The sequence below is a fragment of the Camelus ferus genome, chromosome 3 (assembly GCF_009834535.1).
Source record: "Camelus ferus isolate YT-003-E chromosome 3, BCGSAC_Cfer_1.0, whole genome shotgun sequence".
Taxonomy (NCBI): domain Eukaryota; kingdom Metazoa; phylum Chordata; class Mammalia; order Artiodactyla; family Camelidae; genus Camelus; species Camelus ferus.
Window position 1 is genome coordinate 74,434,937 of NC_045698.1, and position 21,769 is coordinate 74,456,705.

General features: G+C 38.6%; 1 protein-coding gene across 8 annotated transcripts in view; it reads left to right on the forward strand.

The window, feature by feature from the left end:
• The first annotated feature begins 8,055 nt into the window (after nucleotides 1-8,055).
• The window catches only part of FER (FER tyrosine kinase), a 367,832-nt gene continuing 354,118 nt past the window's right edge, over nucleotides 8,056-21,769 (forward strand). The window contains exons 1-2 of one of the 8 annotated variants that reach the window (XM_032476473.1): nucleotides 8,494-8,510; nucleotides 10,193-10,294. The gene's annotated coding sequence lies outside the window, so the exon portion shown is untranslated. Of the gene's footprint in view, nucleotides 8,515-8,556; nucleotides 8,820-10,192; nucleotides 10,295-21,769 lie in introns of those variants that run through there. The other 7 variants (XM_032476469.1, XM_032476468.1, XM_032476472.1 and 4 more) reach the window with 7 other exon arrangements.

Sequence of the window (21,769 nt, forward strand, 5' to 3'; positions counted from 1 at the left end):
TCTTAGCTGTTTTATTCTTTACAGTCTCTTTATTTCCTCACTTTTTGTTCATTTCCTTCCTAGCATTTATCAAATCTATAGATGGTTTATCAATTTGTTTTCTGGCTTATGGTCTGTATCTCCTACCTGACTTCAGGTGAAAAGCCCTGTCCCTGCAATTTCCTGTAGTATCCTCAGAGCTTTTCAGTGTTGGTACATGGTGCTCAACAAATATTTATTGAATGAATAACCATCCAAGTTAGAAAGCAAGTTGTGTCTGGCATTATTCTTTTAAACATTTATGCTGTCTGTAGTGATAGGGACAGGTGTTCCTGTTCCTCATCCTGTTCTTTACCCAGTAGTTCTTAACCCTGGCTGTGCAGCAGATTCACCTAGAGATTTTATTTTATTTTATTTTTTTGATATTTATGTTTATCAAAGCAATGCAAGTGAGATGATAGCACACCGTTTATAATATGAAGGAGCCTCCAGCCTTAAACACTGTTACTCTTCAGTTCCCATCCCCATAGCTGTACTCGATATTTCTCAACACTGATGTTTATCCTTCCTAGCATGAAGCATGCTTTCAACACCCAGTCTCGATTTTTCAGAATTGTGGGGCCAACTGGCATCCTTTAAAGTCCAAGCACCCCCATTCCTGGGCACTCAGATGTCTGCCTGCGATCCCTCAAAAGATAAAGTACATTCTTTACTAGGTGTGTTTCCCCTAACAAGCTAATAGCCCTAGGTAATGCCTAATCTTACAATAGCCCAGGCTGGTTTGTTTCAGCTCTGTCTTCATCTTATTAGAGTCATACATCCCACCACTCCTTCACAGACCCTAAACTTCTTAACTCACCAACAACCAGTCAGGGACTTGTGCACAAGCCTATCAGACACCTTGTGACCCCTTGATACCTGGTGTGACCCTCCCTTATAAAAGACCCCAACAACCAACCCTTGGCACTCACACAGGCACCGCTCATCTGTGTGGCCCACTGTTGTCTATGGCAATAAACTCCTTTACTATTCTCCTCCTTCATCTCTAGTAAATTCTTTTACTGCCTGCACAACACCCCCCAACCCCCGAACCCAATGAGAAGAATTAGCAATTATCTTCTTCCTACTATGGAAGAAGAAGATTTAGCTCTCTTGTACTCACTTATACTTCCACTCAAGAGTTTCCTGCACTCTATTCCTACAATACTGTAGGAATTACAATATTGTAATTTTTTTTTGTTAAATCAACATTCAGTGCTTAGAGTAGGATGATTATGTAATTGTCTTTTCAGTCTGTGTCATATATAAACTGTGACTACATTTTAAATGTAAAATCTTTTTTTAAATAAAATTTTTCCCCCTGTGGCTAATAATTGCTTCATCTCTTAAATGCCTGCTCTTCAGTCATCTCCAAATTGTGTCATAATGCTAATACATCTCTCCAAGTAGTAAAATACATCAGGTAATTCACTGATGCTTTTTTTTTTCCCTTGGAGACATCAGTTCTGGAGACTTCCATTCTCCTGCCTCAGGGTGAACTGGCTGCTTTATAGGCCTCTCATACAGTTATTATCCTGGAAATTTCCTTCACCATCATTCTGGCTATTCCCTTTTCCCTTCTCCAATATTGATCCATGTCTTCATCTCTTTTTTTCAATGCCTCTTTTTGGTGAAAACACTTTCAAATACCTTACTAATAAAAGGTTCCATAGGAAGAAGACTTGCTGAGATCTTGCATGTCTGAGAATACCTTCATTCTGTTCTTAGACTTGTTTGATGATTAGGTTTATAGAAAATTCTAAGTTGTAAATAATCTCCCTTTGGAAACTAAAGTTATTGCTCTATTTTCTTCTAGTTTCCAATATCATTGTTGAAGAGTCGAATACCATTCTCTATTATCATGCCTGATCTGCTGTCTGCAATCTGTTTGTTATTCTACTTGAAGCATTTAGGGAATTTTCTTTATCTCTGTTGTTCTGATATTTTAGGATTAAGTGCCTTTCTGTGAGTCTTTTTCATTTATTTTTCCAGCACTCACTAGATCCATTTCAGTCTGGAAACATACTTCTTTCTGTTCTGGGAAATTGTCTTTCTCTGATGGTTCCACCCCCTCCTCCACCCTCCTCCTTTTCTCTTTTTGGAACTCCTATAGATTAGCTGTGCAATCTCCTGGATTGATGCTAAATTTCCTTTTCTCATACTTTTCAATTGGCATTTTGTTCCTCTTTGAGACTTCTCAACTTCACTTTATCTTCTACCATAAATTTAAAAATTTGCTATATTTTAATTTTCCCAAATCTCATTTTTTTCCTCTGAATATTTCTTTAAAAAATAGCATCCTGCTTTTATTCATGGAATTTCTTTCTTTAATGATGTTGCTCATAGTTCCAAAATTTTCTTCTGTTCTCTGCTTCGGTTTTGTTCAGCTCTGTCCCACCTCTCCCCATAATTTTTGTTTGTTTGTTTTGGTGTGTGATTTTCATAACTATGGGTTTCCTCAAAAGTGTGGTAGTCCCCTAATATCTCTTCATATTTAAGAGTGAGAGAAGCTACCTGCATGGCTGGAACTTGTGGATTGGTAGACTTCTTTTTGATGCGATTAGGCAAGGAAACACAATGCTGAAAGATTTTCCCCTCCCCTCCAGTGTCCTTTCCAGTATTTTTCCTTGAGCAAGTCAGTTTCCCTAGAAAGTGTTGACCTTAAAAAGAGCCAGCTATTTTACCAGCAAAATAAGTTTATTTGAAAATAGAGAATTTCAACTTAGGACAAGTAAACTATGGTGAATCACAGGTAAATCTGGAGAACAGAGGAGAGGGGCTTGCTTTTTTAGAGGAAAGGAGGAAACTGGGGAGAGCTTTCATCGGCCGCAGGTACTGGGCAGCTTGTTGCTGGGCCAGAGGGCTGAGGTCTATAGACTGAGGTGAGTTACCCGCGTGTGAACTCCCCCTTCAGAGCTTCCCAATCCCGCTTTAAACGAGGCTTCCTTTATTCTTCTTCGCAAACGGAATCCTCCAGTATCCTCTCTGAGGGATACAACTCTGGAAACCATCATTATAGGAGCTGAGTGGGAGAGGAAGTTTCTCTTACTCCCTTCACCCCAGTGGCAGTAAGACACCTCACCCCTATATTCAGGTATGTCAGTGTCTTCAGGACCAGAGCATGTCTAGTTCACTTTCACCAAGGAGTAAATTTTATCGTCTCTGGACTGAGTTAGGGTGGTGTATCATGTAACTGCTTGGTTGGGGAAGTGATCTGAGAGTCTCCCTACTCCTGTTATACACTGTCAACAAATTCTCTTGTTTTCAGCCTCTCTCTCACCTACGCCCTCAAAGATCCCTGGGCCTTGGATTCCTGGTGATCTGCATACGCATTTACATTATTCCAAGGAGCCTGGGGTAGGAACAGGGCTAAATGCCTGTGTTCCACCCACGTGTTGACTAGATTCATTGTTGTTTTTTTTTTTTTTTTCCAAACACAGATTTTCTGAACTCTTTCCAGACAGAATCTTTCCAAGTCAGAATCACTGGGGGGTAAAGCTAGAAGTCTGTATTTTTGAAAAGATTCTCAGGTGATTCTGATGATGCTAGTGCATTAACCCACATTTAGAGATTACTCTGGCACTCTCCCATGGCACACATTTGACAGTTATCTTTGAAGGTCCAGTGACCCAGGAATAAGGGAATGAGGAAAAGGACAAGTAACTTCTAAGAAAATGATGACTTAAAAAGGGACAGGTCAGTGATCCAGGGGCATTCTGGAGAGGGCACGTCTTGACTGAGAATGTCAGCAGGAGTATTTCTCCATGGTGAGCAGAAGGTCAGGGAAGCAGGGGACCAGCACCGGAGTGCTAGGGACACAGGCAGTCTCTTGCTGGGTGGGATGGTTGTGAGATGGTGTTAATGGATTTGACATCCAATTTGCAGGCAGATAGAAGTCCTCCTCCTCCAACTCTATTTCATCTTCCTTTCTTCCCTTCTTTCCCTCCTTTATTTTCATTATATAGATTTGTAAAATAAAGAAAGCCACATAGCCATCTTGAAAAATTGAAATTTAGAAAGCCAGAAAAAAAAAGTCCTAAAGAAAATTTCACACAAATGTGATCTCTAGTGACAGTATTCATTCAAGAGGACAATTTTCAAAATCAAAGAAATTTATATTCACTGAAGACAGACACTGAGGTATGTCCAGAATAGATAGGTATGATTTCCAGATTGTATGTCTTATCACTCTTTCTATTTTGGGAGTGGTATGTGCAAGTGGTTCGGTATGAACTGTGGATTACAGAGAGCATAAAGCAAAGGAGCTGGTGGAAGGGAGGAAAAGAAGAGACACAAATTAAGGAAAAGAGGAAAGGATAGATATGGAGGCTGTTGAACTAAGATAGCACGTGGCCAATGTTTCTCTTGAAGCCTATTATGAGACAAAATTATACAGGTAAATGGGGGAGGAGGTTGGAGGATGGAAAGATAGGGTAAAATCATTTTTTTACTAATTGCTTAAAATTTGACATTCATGTTATTGTATTCATTTGTCCAGGTAAGTAATGTTATTAGAATAGTCAAAATTGGTATTTGGTAAAATAAAATATATACAGAAACTTATCTATAGGTAGGCAGTACTGTGGCATTTCTAAAGTCATGGTAGTACCTGGTACAGATCTAAATTTTAACAATAGAAAATGAATCTCTTAAGTCTTATGCTAACAACTTCAACTGAGATACACATCCCTTAGGCTCTTTGTGGGTGTCTAGAATTTTATGAAGCCCATGGATCATCTAGACAGGAAATTATTTTCCTTTATTCTTCCATCCTCTCTCTACATTTACAAGGTGTAAATTTACACAGCATATCTGAAATCAAGTGAAACAAAGTGTCTGCTAAATGTGTTGCAATGCAAAGTGATAGTTTTATCTGAGGGAACACTTTAAACTGGATTTGCTATAATTGTTTTTTTTAGTTTGGAAAATGCAGCATAGATTATTGCCATATTCATTTACTTCAAGTACATTCACTCAAATAGCATTTCTTAGCACAATGCTTGGCATATGGCAAGCAGTTTTTAAGTTTGAGTGAATAGGTGAGAACTGAGAGCACTGTTGAAGAACTGGAAAGATTCTGTTTTCAGAGATGGGAGTTCCTTAAGACTCAAACGCACGCACACAGACACACACACACATACAATGTACATCAAATAGTTCTATTTTCCACACCAGCCGTTTATTTAAACCCACTTTCTGCAAATCTGTAATAACAAATTCACCAACCACATCTTTCCAGATTTAGATTTTCTTTGTATAAAGGTAGAGAAGTCCTAGGGTTCTTGGAAAAAATATGCCAAGTTGAAGCAATCCCAAAAGCTGTATTTTGGCTTTGTCTAACCATTTAATGCATAAACATTGATTTCATTCATATTATCTTGACTTATACCACAACATTTAATAGTCACAGAAAATTAATTTCCTTTCTATTTTAAAAGGTTTATTCATATAGGTTTAGTTTGTTTAGTATAGTTAAAAGTCACTACGAAATATATAGCAAACATTAACTTTATTATAATTTCTGACTCTATTAAAATGTATTTGTAGTTCAGTGATAAGTTCTCACTTAATGTGTGGTAATTTTCAAGAACAAGTTAAAAACTAGACACTAATTTCTTTCCTTAACTTCATAGTCTCAATATTTTGGGCATGGGTATTTTTGGGGAAATACAAGTGAAAACAAAATCTCCTAACCCAGAAATTCTCTCCATAACATTTTTCTTATGATAAACATTAGACCAGAATGTGATGTAAATTACAGGCAATCAACAAAGAGATTGCAGACAGAAAGCAGTCTCACCTTTTTATTCAGCCAAGCAGATACAAGCCATTACATAAGTTTTCAAGATAAACGATTACTAGTCATTAAGGAATAGGCCTTGATAACACTGTACACATAACTCATGTTAAGTTTACTTGATAGTTGGAGTGACCATCAGCTTTAGCTAATTAACTTTATGCACAGAAAATACAAACTTCTCATCTTCATGACAGAAGGTAGTTTTACAACTTGGAGCAATTTGCCCACTGAAGTTAGGCATCTACTCTCCCATAGAAACTGGGAGAGAGGGGTTCTATCTCTCTCTTTCTTTTGTTTGAGGTACAGTTGACATATAATATTACATTAGTGTCAAGTGTACAACGTCATTCCATATTTGTATGTATTTCTAAGTGATCACCACAATAGGTCGTTAACATCTGTCATAATATATAGTTACAAATTTTTTTTCTTGTGATGAGAACTTAAGATCTACTTTCTTAGGACCTTTCAAATATATAATACAGTATTATTAACTACAGTCATCATGCTGTACATTATATTCCCATGACTTATTTAAATGGAAGTATGGAAGTTGTACCCTTTTACCACCTTCACCATTTTACCCACTCCCCACCCCCTGTCTGGCAACTTCCCATCTGTCCTATCTGTCCTTTGTATCTTTGAGCTTTTTTTTTTTTTAATTCCACATAAAAGGGAAATCATATGGTATTTGTCTTTCTCTGTCTGACTTATTTTACTTGGCATAATGCCCTCAAGGTCCATCCATGTTGTTGGAATGGCAAGATTTCATTCTTTTTTACAGTTGAATAATATTCCATCCTGTATACACATGTATACCACAACATCTTCTTTATCCATTCATGGCTGCTATGTCTCTTGATGTTTGCATTTCAAAGAGATAGAGCTGAGGTCCTTGAAAAAGATATTTTTGGGATGTAAAGCTAACAAAATACTAGCTGACGGAGACCTATCTAAGTCTCCAAATAACTTATACACATTTCAAAGCGATGAGAAAGTACTCAACAATTACAAGTTTTCTAAGGCAAATGCTCTAAGAAAGGAAAATCGCTTCCTCCATCTTCAACTGGGAGAATTCAACTTCTGATTTAAAATTTTTTTCTTTACATTTTGCTTCTAATTGGTTATGTGTAACCTTTGCAGTGTTACTTAACCTTTCTCATCTGTAAAATACAAGGTCTCTTAGGCTTAAAAGAAATCCAAATAAACAATCAAAACCCTCATAACACAATGAAAACAATTTTTTTTTGTCTTTACAGACTGTTTCTTTAAAGAAGGAGACAAGAAAAGTCTCACTTAAAATCTGTTTTTCTATGCGTAGGGCTGTTCACTATAGTAAAATAAGTAACTGTTTAGAAAATAAATTTGTTTATAAAAAATATTCATATTTCGTTGACTCCAGGTAATAAAAAAGTTTTGAATGGGGAAGGTGGAGATAGGGTTGACCTTAGAATTTACTTGTTCCAGCCTAAGAATGTGGTTCAACCAAGGCATTGAACGATAGAATGCCTTAAAAAGTCGGGTACAGAAACACACCCCGAAATAGTGACTAATAACACCTATCATATTGTTACAGATCAGCTAGTTATCTTTGTTTTGCTCATATTACTCATTTTCCACCAAATTCTTTTGGTGAATGACGCTTCAGAAACAGCGCTCACTGGAGGAGCAAACCAACTTCGGTTCTTCACATTCTAGACTCAGCAAGAGGTAAGGACTTACTACGGGGCATTACTCACAGAACCTGCCCTAGGCTTTTTCACAGCACCCATCACAACTTCAGCATTGGTTGTCTAGCCTTTTTTAAAAAAGGGGTCTCAGGCAATAATAAGAGGCAGTTCCCGCCTGTAAGGCAATCAGGGTCCAGTGGAGAAGCTGAAAACTATTCTAAAGGAATCAACGTTACAATAGACGCAGGTAAGAAATACACGAAAAGTGACTGATTTTGAGGGTGAAAAGTTCGTATTTAGGGTCCGCGCTCCAAAGCAGCTTCCGTTCCCGGAGATTTCAGCTCCCGGGAACGCCCAGCACCCCGCGGGCACACTTAACATTTTAATCACGCCTCCGCCCCCACCCTCCGAATTCCTTTCCGGCTGCCGACCCGCTGGGTAGTCCCTTCCAGGCGGCCCCAGCTTATCACCCCCGGCCCGGCCACTTCCCGGCCGCGGCCAGGCGAGCCTCCCAAAGTTTCCTGTGACGCCGCCGTCCGCCTCCTGCCGCATCCTGCCCTCACTCCCACCCCGGCAGCCGTGGACGCCGGCGGGAGAAGAGCGAGTTACAGGGACGAGGAGAGCGGCGCCAGCAGGAGGACCTGGTGACCCCACCCGAACCAGGGAGCCGGCCCACAGGGCGGCGGCCACAGCTCCACTCCTCCCCTCGCCACGCCCGCAGCCCCGGGTCCCTGCATACCCACCCGGCCCGGAGCCCGAGTCCCACCCCTCCGGGTCCCGGGCCAATCGGCCGCGCCCCGCCTCCTGGGAGGTAGTGGAAGAGGGAGTTGGGGGTCGTGAGGCAGCGCCCGCCTTCGGCTGGTGCCCATTGGCTGAGACCTCGAGGGTGCCCGGAGACCGGAGTGCAGCCGGATTGGCCGCGGAGCTTCGTGACAGCGGCGCCCATTGGTTGTGGCGGCCCCCGTGACGCGGGGTGGCGACTGGCTCCCGGGTCTGAGGGGCTCCTGCTTGTCAGGTTCTAGGTAGGTGAGTTTCGGGCCGCCGGCGGCAGGCGCTGTTGCCCGGGGCAACACTGGGGGAGACGGGAAGCGGAGGGAAGGCCAGCGGAGGACGGGGGCAACACTCCCTGCCCGCAGTGGGGCGCCTGGGGCTCAGCCCTGCCTGTGGCGGCTGCGCCGAGGGCTCTTTCTCCGCCCTCAGCCACCTCCTCCCTCCCCTGGCTGCGGGGTCTCCGTCCGTCCTGCGCCCGTGGCGGCGCATTCCTGTTTGGGGCTTGGGCCGGGCTGCCCACCCGGCCCGGCGAGGCCCGCCTCTCCCACCTACCGGGGACGGTAGGTTGAGGGGGCGGGTGCCGGAGCGAGGGAGCGGAGGCGGGCGCGCTGGCCCCGCCCCGTAGCCGGGTCGGGGGCCTGCGGGGTGTGGGGCGGTGCTGCGAGGACTGGGCACCGCCCATCACGGCTGGACCCCCTTCTCTCCCGGGACTCCTCTTGGCGCGGCCCTCGGGCTGGGGCGGCCACCCCCAACTCCAACCCCTAGGTGTTCCCCCAACTCCTTCCTACTGATGGGGCCCTGCGGTCTCTCCACCGGCGCAGTCTGCCCCCAGCTCTTCTCCCTTGTCAACCCCACCACCCCCAACCCCTCTTACATCCCTGCTCCTGTCTTGGCCACGGGTGACCCTTAAGAGATAGATTAAGTGTGAAGCTAGCGCAGCTGGGGCAATTTCTGCTCTGTTCTGTCTTTGCCATTTAGGGTTGAGGAGGTGTTTGGAATCTCCTTTAGCATTAGCTTTCTAGAAAACGCTAATTGAGTTGGTGGTGGTAGGGCGGTAGTCGTGCACAGATTTACTGTGAAGTCGCTTTTTACTTTTTGTGCATTTGTGATTTTGACATATAGTGTTGTACCGTCCAAAATCTAGTAATTTATTACGACTCGTAGACTTTCGTTTCCTTTTGTTTTATGGTTAAAAAGCCTTAATCTTTTTATTTCATAAGAAGCTGCTTATATTCATAGTGGTCTCACTGTCATTTTGGCATAAAGTTCTCTAAAGGTGTAGTGCCATTTTTTTTTTCTATTTCTCCTAATATTTTAAGATAATAAATTTCTCAGTTGAAGTCTCCAATATAAAAGTGCAACAGAAAAATCATTAAGAGTAGACCAAAACTATGTTAGTGATTAAAGGCTAGGAAGGGCTTTTCAGCCTATGGCGTGGGAACAGGATTTTTTAAAAGTGTTGCAAAATATTATTTCACTGTGCAGTGTTGGAATCCTGGTGTATCTACCCGTATGGGCTTTAGGAAGATACATTTGTGAAGAGCCACCCATTTGTCAGTCAATGCAAAGGAAGGCTCATTGTATGTTTTGTGATCCGGAAAGCCTTATCTACTAGTTCTCTTGAGCCAAGGGACCTATTTTCAAAGGTACTGGGAATACACTGAGTACATAGGTATACTTGGAAACTTTTTCTCTAGTTTATTCCACGAAAGACTTTTAGTGAAGATGTGTTTCGCTTCAGCACTGATGGTTGGCAGTATTAAATGTATGCCATGGAAATTGTTAATGCAGCTTCTACACTTATTTCAAAGGTTGATATCAGTAGTTGAAATAATTCAGGCTTTTGGTAGACAGATTCTTTTCATCTTCAACTCTTACGTGGCTATAACTCTGTTCTGCGAACCTTTCAAATTTGCCGTTTTTTTTCCTCCAGCATTTCACTATGATAAATTTCAAACAATGCAGAAAAGTTGAATTGTGCAGTGAATATTCACCACCTACACAGCAATAACATTTTCAAGACAGCTGTCATATGGTATGTACTAAGGAACAGAGGGACTGAAGTGATCGATTTTGAAAATCAGCATAAATACTTATCATACCAAAATTTTGTAAAGTGCCTATTTCCATTTATAGATGGGAACAGCAGTTATAAAAACTATAGTAATTGAATTTCGTGAGACTATTATAAAGCAGTTCTGTGAGTAGAAGTCATCTTTGTAAGTTAAGGCCCAGATGAGTAAACTGCATCTTTTGGTCTGCAGAAAAAAAAAAAAAAAAAAGGAACTCTATTGAACTTGTTATACAAATAAAAGTTTTGTTTTAAAATTGGACTCTTGTGTAAATAGATTATAGTTTTGTACTTGATTTTTAAATGAGCATCTTCTTTTGAAGACAGGTCCTAGGGACCTGTCAATTATGCATTGTTTTGGTAACATAATAAATTGGACCAATCTTATGTATGTTGTTTTGGCATAAGAATGTATTTTGTAATGGAAAAAGAAAGCTTACAAATGTGAACTTTTTTTAGTAGAACTATTTCATGGAAATTGAAGTAACCTAGAGAGATTTTAAGTTAATTTTGACAAAACTTAAAACTATCTTGGGTATTGTTTCATTGTTTCATTGTGTTGCTAAAGGAATATTTTAATACAGAACTTCAGTTTATAATAAAAGAATAAGAAATGGATTTAAATTCACAAATGTCTATATTATATTTATAATTTTTCCATACTTAGGAAGTTCCTGCACTCTTCTTTAAGTATGTGAATCTGAATCCTGCTTTTCAGTTTTAGTATACCCTAAATCTGTTTTTCATACTTAACCTCATTTAATAACTAATTTCTTAAATACTATAATTGAGCTATGTCTCAGAATTTATAGACCTTTGGATTGCCTCATTATTATTTTTCCATATCTCATTTGACTTTGGCATGCTTATATATGGTTAATTTATCATACAATTGAGAGATAAAAGGGAACAAACAGGTCATAGTTTTGGAACTTTGGAAAGACTAAGATGTTCAGATATTTTTTTAATCAAAGTTCCAAGTTTCCCCCTCCCGCTGCTTCATTCCCTCTTTCCTTTTTTCTCCCTGTCCTATTTTTACTATAAAAATGAAATGCTTTAAAATTAGTTCAAAAAACTATACAGAAAAAAGCCATCAGTAATTCCATGATAGTTACTATTTAGGAAAATAACTAAACTTTTGTTTCTTCTGTAACGCTCTACCAATCATTGCAATTTTATGGTCTTTGCTGCAGTGTGTCAGCACTCGCATCTAAACTTGAAGGAGTTACTGAACTTGAGACTCAGTTACCCTAAATTAGACGAGGGCTCCAAGATCTGGAGGAAAAATGGAAAAGAATAAATAGAGGACAGACTAGAGTCAGAACAAAAGAGTCAAACCAAAGCAATTACCCACTTTTTTAAAAAATATAAATATAGGTCTAATTAACCATCTGAAACTGCTGTAAGACTGACAAAATATGGACCCTCTCAAGGTTTTTCTTTGGAATTCAAAATGTCGAGGTGACATGAAGTTTACTTAGTGCCTTCCTACAGAAATTTTCAGATTTCTCTATTTTGGGGATTGCTTCATATTCAGCTTTTTAAAATTTAATTTCATTCTTGACTTAGGCTTATTTCTTAAATATTCAGATTTATCAGACTGCCTAATTTTTAGTCTATACATCCTCACCACTCACTATAAGCTTAATATTGTCTCTTCCTGGGGGAAAGCTGTGGCTCAGTGGTAGAGTGCCTGCTTAGCATACACAAGGTCTTGGGTTCAATCCCCACTACCTCCATCAAAAACCAAACAAATAAATAAACCTAATTATTCCCCCCCCCAACAAACAAAAAAAATTGTCTCTTCCTTTAGAAGGTTTTAATGAAGAGATTGAAAATTTTAATATATGTGCTTCTTGCCAAGTCTCAGGGTGTAGTGATAAGAAGATCCATTTATTTTGGAGCCAGATAATCTGGGTTCCAGTCAAAAGTCAGGATTTTCTTCTTAATGTCTTTAAACCAGAGTTTCCTTATCTGTAAAATGCGGATGGTAAAATTGCCTCACAAGATTGTTATGAAGAAGAAATGAGACAATCTAGGTAAAACTGAATTTAGGAAGTCTGAAGTTAGGAAGTGTTCAACTTCCATATTCAGTTCCTTACATGGTAGCTTTCATTTTATCTCTCCTAGTATTACTGTGTTTATTCTGCCATCCTGAAAGTCCCTAAGTTTTGGATTTAGGAAAATAAAATAATGTACATTAAGTTTACTTCAGTTGAATGACATTTGCATTTGTGCAAACCAAATAATTAGAAATATCTCAGATTAGCTCTTCTTTTATAGTTTTTGGGTTACTGTATCTCGGTAGGGATAATCAGAAATTTACCTTAAATGATTTTTACCTCAAAATATATGCAGTTCATCTGAATTCCTGAATTTTTTTTTCACCTTAGATTATCATCTGTTGTTGGATGGTTTCCCTAAATTCCTTTTCTTTAAACCACAAATATTTGCTTAAAAGTGGTACAGAAAAACTAAATGTTATCTTTCTTAAATCTCTAACTAGTGCTCCCTGCCACCTCAAACTACATTTACTTAATCTGTTTAAAACTTAAACTTTATTTTCAAATGTAATAATATGTAAAACTCTGAATGTTTTCTGTCTCCTACTGATGTAAATAATTTTTTTTAGGGTGCACTATTTTACAGAGACCCAATTTCAAAATGTGTGTTATAAGTATGGGATTCTAATTCTTAAAGAACACACACTTAATAGTTTAAATGTACAGACTAGCCTGTAGTTATTGGGTGAGAAGCAAGCGCTGAACTGAGTAAAGAGGATTTGAACTAAATAGTCCTCATTGTCTCATCTAGCAGTGAAAAGATTTTGTCGTCTAAGTCAGTGATTCTCAATATTTTTTCCCACCCAGGTACAAGATATTTACATGTGTGACATATTCTAATGTGTAGTTTTCTAGTGCGCTCTCTCTAATTTCTTTGTATTCTCTCCCACTTTAGGAAGCATATCAGAATACAATGAGAATGACATTATTATAGGAATAAACTTGAATCTACTCTGATTTATTGAGGAAAATTAGTCATTAAAAATGTATATAACTATTATTAGTAACTAACACTTGAGACACACCTCATAGTACTATCATTGAGACCCCATTTATTTCTCTATTTTCCTGAAATGACTGCTTCTTCACTTTTTCTTAACAGTCTTGTAATCCTGCAAAAGAAAAGATTACTAATTGTATATGAAATACGGATAATCAAGTGTTACATTTTTAAAGCTAGAGTAATTAATGATGAACATTTAAGAATATTTGAGTAATAGCATCATGGTTTTTATTATAAAAAAGAAATATTATAATAGAAAAACTGAAAGTAGTTTTCCAGTATAAATTATTTTACTTGCAGAAAAAGTATTTCCTTAGTGGGACAAATGGTTTTAGGAAAAGGGGAAACTCTTAATAGTAGAATATTTGTATTCTGGGTGTGTAGTATATAAAAGTGCTCTTTACATTGGCTCAGTTAGAAAAATTTCTTTAAAATTACATTTCTGTGAATGAGATTTCACTTAAATAGTTTGCCCTACATGGAAGTAGTATATACAACATACAGTTAAAAACTATGTTCATTAGACCCTTGACATTAGCATGTGGTATTTCTTGAAATCTTTGTGGATCTAGGATGCAACTCCCTCCATAAAATACAGTAAGATTTAATTGAAAAATTTAAGTGGTCCCCTCAGACCCTAATGATTCTGTAAACAAGACTGCAGTCATCAAAGTTCTTAAACAAATTTTTGCTTTTAAGACGAAGTCTGGGTGATTTTGCATTACATCATTAGCATACATGCAGAGTTTCTTATTCTTGGCTCTTTTGTCCTGGGGGTTTGTAGAACAAAAGAGTATTTCTGGCTTAATCAGAAGGCCTGCTGCACTGTCATAAAGTTGAAGAGTAAGTCCGTGGTCACAGTAGTGCTGCTTGCCGCTTGCTGCTGTTTCTTGGTAATGTTTGACAGGAGTTGAATGCTTCAGGAGTTTGTGTTCTTTCTGCTCTCTGAATGTCTTCAGCTTGGAAAGATTTCCCAAGCTTTTCTTGTCAGTTGTTTGGACTTTTTTGTTAATTACACAGTTTACAAAGATAAATGCATTTGACCGTTCTATCAATTTTCAGTTTTGGTATTAATTGGGTCAGTAGTCACCCTAGCGGCCACAACTACCTCTTGCTTCGTGAAAATGTTTATACAGTGCTCTGACTTTCTCTTGAATTATATTTTCTTCAGAATCACATGCTTTCTATATACATTCTTATTCAGGTTAACCATCATTGCAACTTTCACAGACGTTTTACAAATTTTGCTTTGATAGGAGCAAATGAAACATTTTTAAGCATCATTTTCTTGTTTCAGTATAGAGTCCGTGGTGTATGGTGGACTTTCTAATGATGCAGATTCAGTTAGTGTCACTTTCATATCCCTTCTGAATTTACTCCAAATTTATATATTCTGGTTAAGTACCATCACTTTGACAGATCTCTTTACTTTCTATGTATTGAATAAATTGGCAATAGTAGAGTAATTAAAAGGAACTAACCAATGCAGTTGTCCCAGATGATTTTTAATGACAACTTGACAGATCACTATCCCAGTTACTTATGAACTATTATGTTTGACAAAGTATAAGGTTCTTCATCTAGATTTGTATATAGTAGAACTTTCTACAAAGTAGGAAGCTTATTTCTTTCTCTTACTGATATTTATGTGTTTGTATATATGCGTGTGTATATATGTGTATAGTATATTGTATTATAATTCCTTATTTCTGCATAGCCCCTTTTTCTTCCCCCCTCAACATTTTAACCTCTCAAAAAGAAACAGTTTCTGTCAGTACAAGTTTTTGTGTAAATTACGTGGATTTAGATATTGTTATGGGTAAGGGGGGTTAATATTTCTTTAGTGCCTACTCAAAGTGCTAGACATTTTTGTACATTTGTTTTGATTTTCATGACAACCATGTAGATTGGATAGCTTGTATTTTCTTTTTGTGATCTGGAACCAGTCTTACATCACATCTTTTTATCCAAGGAGACCTAGCTATAAAGTACACCTAGGATTTGAATTTAGGTCTTTCATGTGCTAAACCTGAAATAAATGAAATAATAACAATCTAAATATAGTGAACCAATAGCAGTCCTGGATTTAATGTCAGTTTCACCTATTTGGGAGTGACTCAGAAAAAGTCCGTGCTGAAATATTTGAAGTTTTGCTGAAATGAATTCCTCTTATTGGAAGTGAGACCCTAAGATATGCATGACCCCAGCTAACTAACTGCCCAGTGTCCACATCTTGTCTTGGCTTTTTTCTCTATTTGAAGTTATCCTATAGAATGACTTTTGCCAAATGATTAAATGTTGTTTCTTTGTAAAAAAACTTTCCTTAAAAAGAAAGCCAGCTGCTAGAAGTAAAGAAAAAGTAGAGGCCTAAGAAAGTGGTAGATCTTAGCCAGAATACAGACATTTTTCAGTAAGTTTAAAAATGGAATGTTGAATCCAGTAAGTCTGGATGTGAATCAATTTACCACACCTTCTAGGGAAACAAAAGTTGACTTGTGAAGCATTGTTATTGAAATATTCCAGCTCTGTTGAAAAATTCTCATAGTTTTTAGATTTCTTGAAAATGTTAGAGATCTTATATTCATAAATTCTATCCCATTTCCCTTTTCTCTCACACTCAACAGTATTTGAAAGAGATTTGACTGTTTATAAATAGCTGCTACTTTCTTGAAGTTAACGTTGTTCTTATAAATATCCTAAAATACTAACATGAACAACAGTATTTTTGCTTATAATGTGGTGTCCTTTTCAGAGTTTCACAACTATAGCAGAATAATAGTCTGTGGTGATGGCCTCTCTCTAAGGTTCTGATGTCCTACTAGTGTTTTGGCGCCTTATTTACCCTGTGGCTGAAACTGGGATTCTAACATCAAAGTGCCTTAGCCTAGAGACACTTGCTAGTATATACAGTGAACCCATGGTTTTTGAAAGAGAAGGAAGATGATAAGGAGGTGGACATGTCCTTAAGATAGCTTACATTATAAAAAATAATGCAGAAATGTCCTCCGTTACATAGGAAACAAGTTGTTGCTGAGACAGAGCAGAAAGCCATAAGATTCTCCCTTTTTTGGTTATTGAACAAATGTTAGTAGAATGCACACTTTGTGTAAGGTCTTACCTTATGGCTCCAGATAATTATAAAGGCTAGAGAAGTTTTGGACTATTTTCTTGAGAGAAAGAGTAAGATATAGTGGAAAGAGCATGAATATTAGAAACAGACCACTTAGGATTGCATTTATGCTACCAGTAATTAGTTGTATGAATTTAGGCAAGTAACTTAATTCTTACAGCTTCAGTTTTTTTTTTCCCTTGTTCTGAAGACTAATACCAGTTTTGTCTGGTAACTGGTACTGATACTAGATTTTTTAAAACACCTTTCTGTTGCATTAGATCAAAACCCTACTCTCACTAGCTCAGGGCACCAGAATGAACAGGAATGTACTCTCTTCAGGTACAGATGGATTCAAGGGCTCAAACGATGTGCTCAGCAAACTCAGTGGCTTTCCCTTGTGTCAGATGTGCCTTCAGGTAGGCTTTCTCCATGAGGAGCTCCCTAATGGCTCCAGGTTTATGTTCTTTCAATTTAGCAAGCCCAGTGTGAAAAGAGCTTCTCCTACTCATAGTTTTAGCAAAAGTCCTGGGATTACGTCTCCTTGAATGAATTGGGTCATTTTCCATCCTTGATCATAGGGTCAGGAGGATAGTGTACGATGAGAGGCCAGACTTGAATCAGGTGCTAACTACTGGAATGAGGGATAGGAGGTGTGGTCAGCCATGTGCTCTAAACTATGTGGGTTGAGAGTCAGGCTGGGCAGTTCGCTGAAAGAGAAAGCAGGTATTGTGATCATGGGATGGGGGAGTGGATGCTGGACGAGCATAACCAACAGGTATTCACTGTAATCCTCCCAGTGTGCATCCGTGTCCTCCCTTACATATATACCCTTGAAAAAATGCCCTCACCTGACTTAACATAATCTTTCACTTAAAACTTCCAGTGCATTTACCGCTTGACCCCCAACAGAGGAATACAACTCAAAGACTGGTTTAATTACTGCATTTAACTTTAAGTCTAGGATCCCTGGGTAATTTCTCTCAGTTCTGTTTGACAGGGTCAAGGAACTTAGGGTTAAATGATAAATATAACTAATTTTAATAAAACCAGTGTTCAGTGATAGAAGGAAAATAACATAAGGCCAACAAAAATTCTTAGAGAAGAGAAAAAGGGGAAATAATCCACTGAGATTCTCCAATTCATGATATATTCATATTTCATTGGATAGGGAAGGCGAGGACTCTTTGCCTCAGCAGTGGAGTAAGATTTCTAATTAGCCAGTATGGCTGTCTCTTGTTCTACCACCTGGAAAGATCTTTGTTGTTTTTCCTCCTGGTCACAGCCCAGGTGGGTATGAGAAGGATTCCCTTTCTGAGGACTGCACAGCTTCAACAGCCCGTTTGCTGTTGATGAGGGGTTGGAGTCCAGGGAAACAACTTAAGGGTTGAATAGTAACAAATCTTTGTTGGGAGTTTCTTAGGCAATACAACTTTCTTATAAACTTGGTAAGTTTTTGATTTGTTTGCACTTGATCAACTTCTCCCAAGTGCCGAAGCCCAAATCCTAGTCCTTGAATCAAGGCATTGCCTGGTATGTCTCTAAACAACTTTGCCACCCTGACCAGTGAGTGGTTCTCCAACAGAGGCTTTTTTTTTTTAAACCTCAAGAATGTTTGACAATGTCTGGAGACTTTATTATTGTTGCAAGGGGGTGTTGTGGGTTGAGTAGGCAGGTGTTACTGGCATATAGTAGGTTGTGCCCAAGGGTTCTGTTAAACATCCTGCAATGCACAGGACAGCCTCCCACAACAAAGAATTTTCCAGTCAAAATGTCAGTAGTACTGAGGTTTGAAAACCAGCAAATCTTAGGCTTCTCAGTCTTCATCTTGGCCTGTCTCTAGGCCCTTCAGAGCAACTTCTTGAGGTAATTGTACAGCCAGTTTATCCCTGCTCCCAGGCTGTAAAGCATGTTTTTTGCTACGATGCTTGGGGAGGAGCCTGGAGCATCAGGCCTTCCCCACCTTTTGTGTAGTTAAAAAGACTCAAATTTTAGTGTAGAGATACCTGATTTTCAGTGATGTAAATTGCAAGATTATCAGCCATATTGGATTGGTAGTGAAAGTCTGAAAAGATTTTCCTCTTATTAAGACTTTGTTCAAAGTGTGCTTCTTTTTTTAAGGACCTTACTGAAGACTGCTACATAGTGGGCAATATACCGACATCCTAACATTTTTACTAAGTACCCAACAGTTTCATCCTTAATAGGCATGTGGTCTGATTTGCAAGAGGTGAAACTTTACAAGATATTTTGCTTATTTAGGATTGCTGACTTCTCATCCTACAGTAGAGGGATACCAAATTCCCTTCATTTTCTGTTACTGATTCAATTAGTTGCACACTTTAGGGATGTCATTTGTAATAGCTGATTTTCCAGAATAAATTTTTGTATTTGTTAGTCTTTTGCATGCCAGTGATAGACATCCAATTAGAAAAATCAGTCCTTCCTGTCTCTGTGATTGGCAACTTCGTTTTTTGTTTATGCTCAGACCCCAAACCTTGAAGTTATCCTTACTCTTTTTCTTTCACTTCCCCTACACAGTCTTTCAGTATATTCTGTTGGCTTCAAAATATATCTGAAATCTGACCAGTTCTCACCATCTCTCTCTAATTGGGTCAGCCTGGTCCAACACCATCTTTTTGCTCCTCTACATAACTCATAGCAAGTCTCCCTGAATACTGGTACTCTCAGAATATTAGCCTCTGCATATTAATGTCATTTTTTTGAAAAGTAGGAGATCACATCACTTCTTTCTCAGAATCTTTCAGTGGTTTCCCATGTAACTCAGAGAACAAGGTCAAGTCCTTTAAATGAGCTAGTTTTGTGGTCCTGCTCTCCTTCTCTCCTGCAGGATCTTTCTGTGAACTCAAATTTTACTGTTGTCTCCGCTCTCTCCATGCAGGCCTCCTTGGTCTTCCTTAAAGAGGTATTTTGTACTTACTGTTCCCCCAGCCTGGGGAGTGCTCTTCTCCAGATATCCATATGACTCGCTTCCTTATCTTCTCTAGGTCCTTCCTCTGTAAGGTCTTTGAGTGCCTAACATAAATCTGAATTCTCCTGCCTCTCCCATGCTTCTTACTACCTTTTCTTGCCATTTTCTTCATTATAGCCCTTATCCTTTTCTTTCTTTTTTTTGTAGCCCTTAGCACCACTTAGCACTGTGTATTTTACTTACTTATTTTGTATTTTGTTTCCTTTCTCAAGAATATAATCTCTGTGAGGGCAGGAATTTTTGTCTGTGTTTGTGTGTGTGTGTGTGTAGGAAAATGTATGACACAAAGCTTAGTAGCCTCTCAGCAAATATTTGTTGAGTGAATTAATAAATAAGAAAAAATACTTTATTGCCTCATGTAACTTAAGTCTGGAACACTGATGAGACTTATGCATCAAGCAGATCTTCAGGGGTGAGGGGGAAGTGTCTTTAGGTTTATTACCCTAGAATTTAAGTCAATGTAAGTAAAAAATATAAATTAACATAAGACATAAGTTTTTTTAAAACAAGAATATAAATTAATGTTTTCCAGGGAAGGGAAGGAAAGGCCTTTATTTCTCTAAAGGTCCCTGGAGATCTCTGTCTTTAGGGAGACACTATCTAGTTTCTAAGACTGTCTGTTGTGCAAATATACTTGTAGTACCTTTTGTTTAGAAGGCTCTGACTGTGCAGGAACCTGAGAAATCCAGAGAGAATTGTTTCCCAACAGTAATTGTAAATTCCAGCAGCTACATCTGTTCACACCTGAGAGATCTAGAGACAAAATGTTTTCAAAGTTTTCCTTATTTCTCTTTTCATCTCGTTGTGCTGCTTTTCTCTGGGTTGGCTCACTATCAAGTAGCAACCTCAGCTAAACATTCTCTTTCTGATTAGTTCCTGTAAAAATTTTGGGATTGAGCCTTATCTAGCCAGTTGGGTCATGTGCCCCTTCCTGAGCTCTGCTTGGGGCAGAGGATATGCTGACTGTCCAGATCTGGACACTTGTTCCATCTGCACCTATTCCAGGAACTTTGTGCTTATTCCAGAACTTGAGAGTGGGAACAATTAATGCTACCCGAACTACAATGGTTGAGAATAAGAGAAGGGTATTTCAATAGAAGAATATTGAGATGCTGCTACCAAAAGAAAGGGAGTGGAAAACAACACAGGTCTATCACTTACCCATACATGCACTTCAGTCTTTTTTTTTTTTTTTCATTTTTAAAGCTTAGAGTCTTATTGTATATGGGCATTCTTGCCTGATCTGTTTTTCACCTAACATCATATCATGAATAAGAAATTTTCTTTGAAAACATGATATTTAATTTAATTTTAATTTTATTTAAAAAAATTTTTTTTGCATACTTCCATGATTTTTATCTTTTGCCCTTCATTAACGGGGACCTTGTTTTACTGCCCTCCCCCAAAAAACCAGAAATGAGAAACAAGAGCCCAGTTTTTTTATTTGATCATTTCTCGCATTTGAAGTATTCCTCGATGACATCCTTGGCCTGAGACTCTTTGCCATAGTCCTTAACCACCACACAGCTGCAACCAACCACTTTACAGGGTTTTCCCTCTCTGTCAATTTTACAGAGGCCTACCCATTCCCCTAGCTTCTTGTTGTCATCAACCTTGATCAGGTTGATTTGGTGCTCAGCACAAAGAGCTTCACCAACTTAACATACATAGGCTCATCACAGCTGGATGCAAGCGCACAAAGATGGGCTTGGCGCTTGTCTAAGGCTTTGGCAGCTTCGCGAATTCCACGTGCTAGGCCATCATGGATGAGGGCAGTCTTCAGCATGAAATCCCAGTTGAATAGTTGTCTTTCTTGTTCTTAGTTCTTTGAAAATAACTGTTTCTATATACAGTGAGAGACCAAGATACGGAATTCTAGACAACTCTCAAGTTCCTTTGCTGATAGAAAGGCTAAAATAATTTTAAATTAAACAGATTGTCCAGTAATTTTGGAGTCTGTCTTTGGAGTGGAATTTAATAATGTATATACTGTATTTTAGGTACACATTCACTACATTTTGTTTCTTGAGAATCTTTATAAGTAATACTGTTTACTATAGTCTTGGTGGTTTAATTGAAGATATTCTATTGAAAGCAGTACAAAAGAGAAATCATGATTAAAATTTTCATATTTAACTATCATTTTAAGCCATGAATTTTATTATTTAATGTAACAACTTTTGTCAAAGTCTTACTTTACACCACAGTATGCAAATCAGGGAAAGTCATAATTCACCTTAGAATTTCATCCATTCAGTAGTCATTTCTTTGG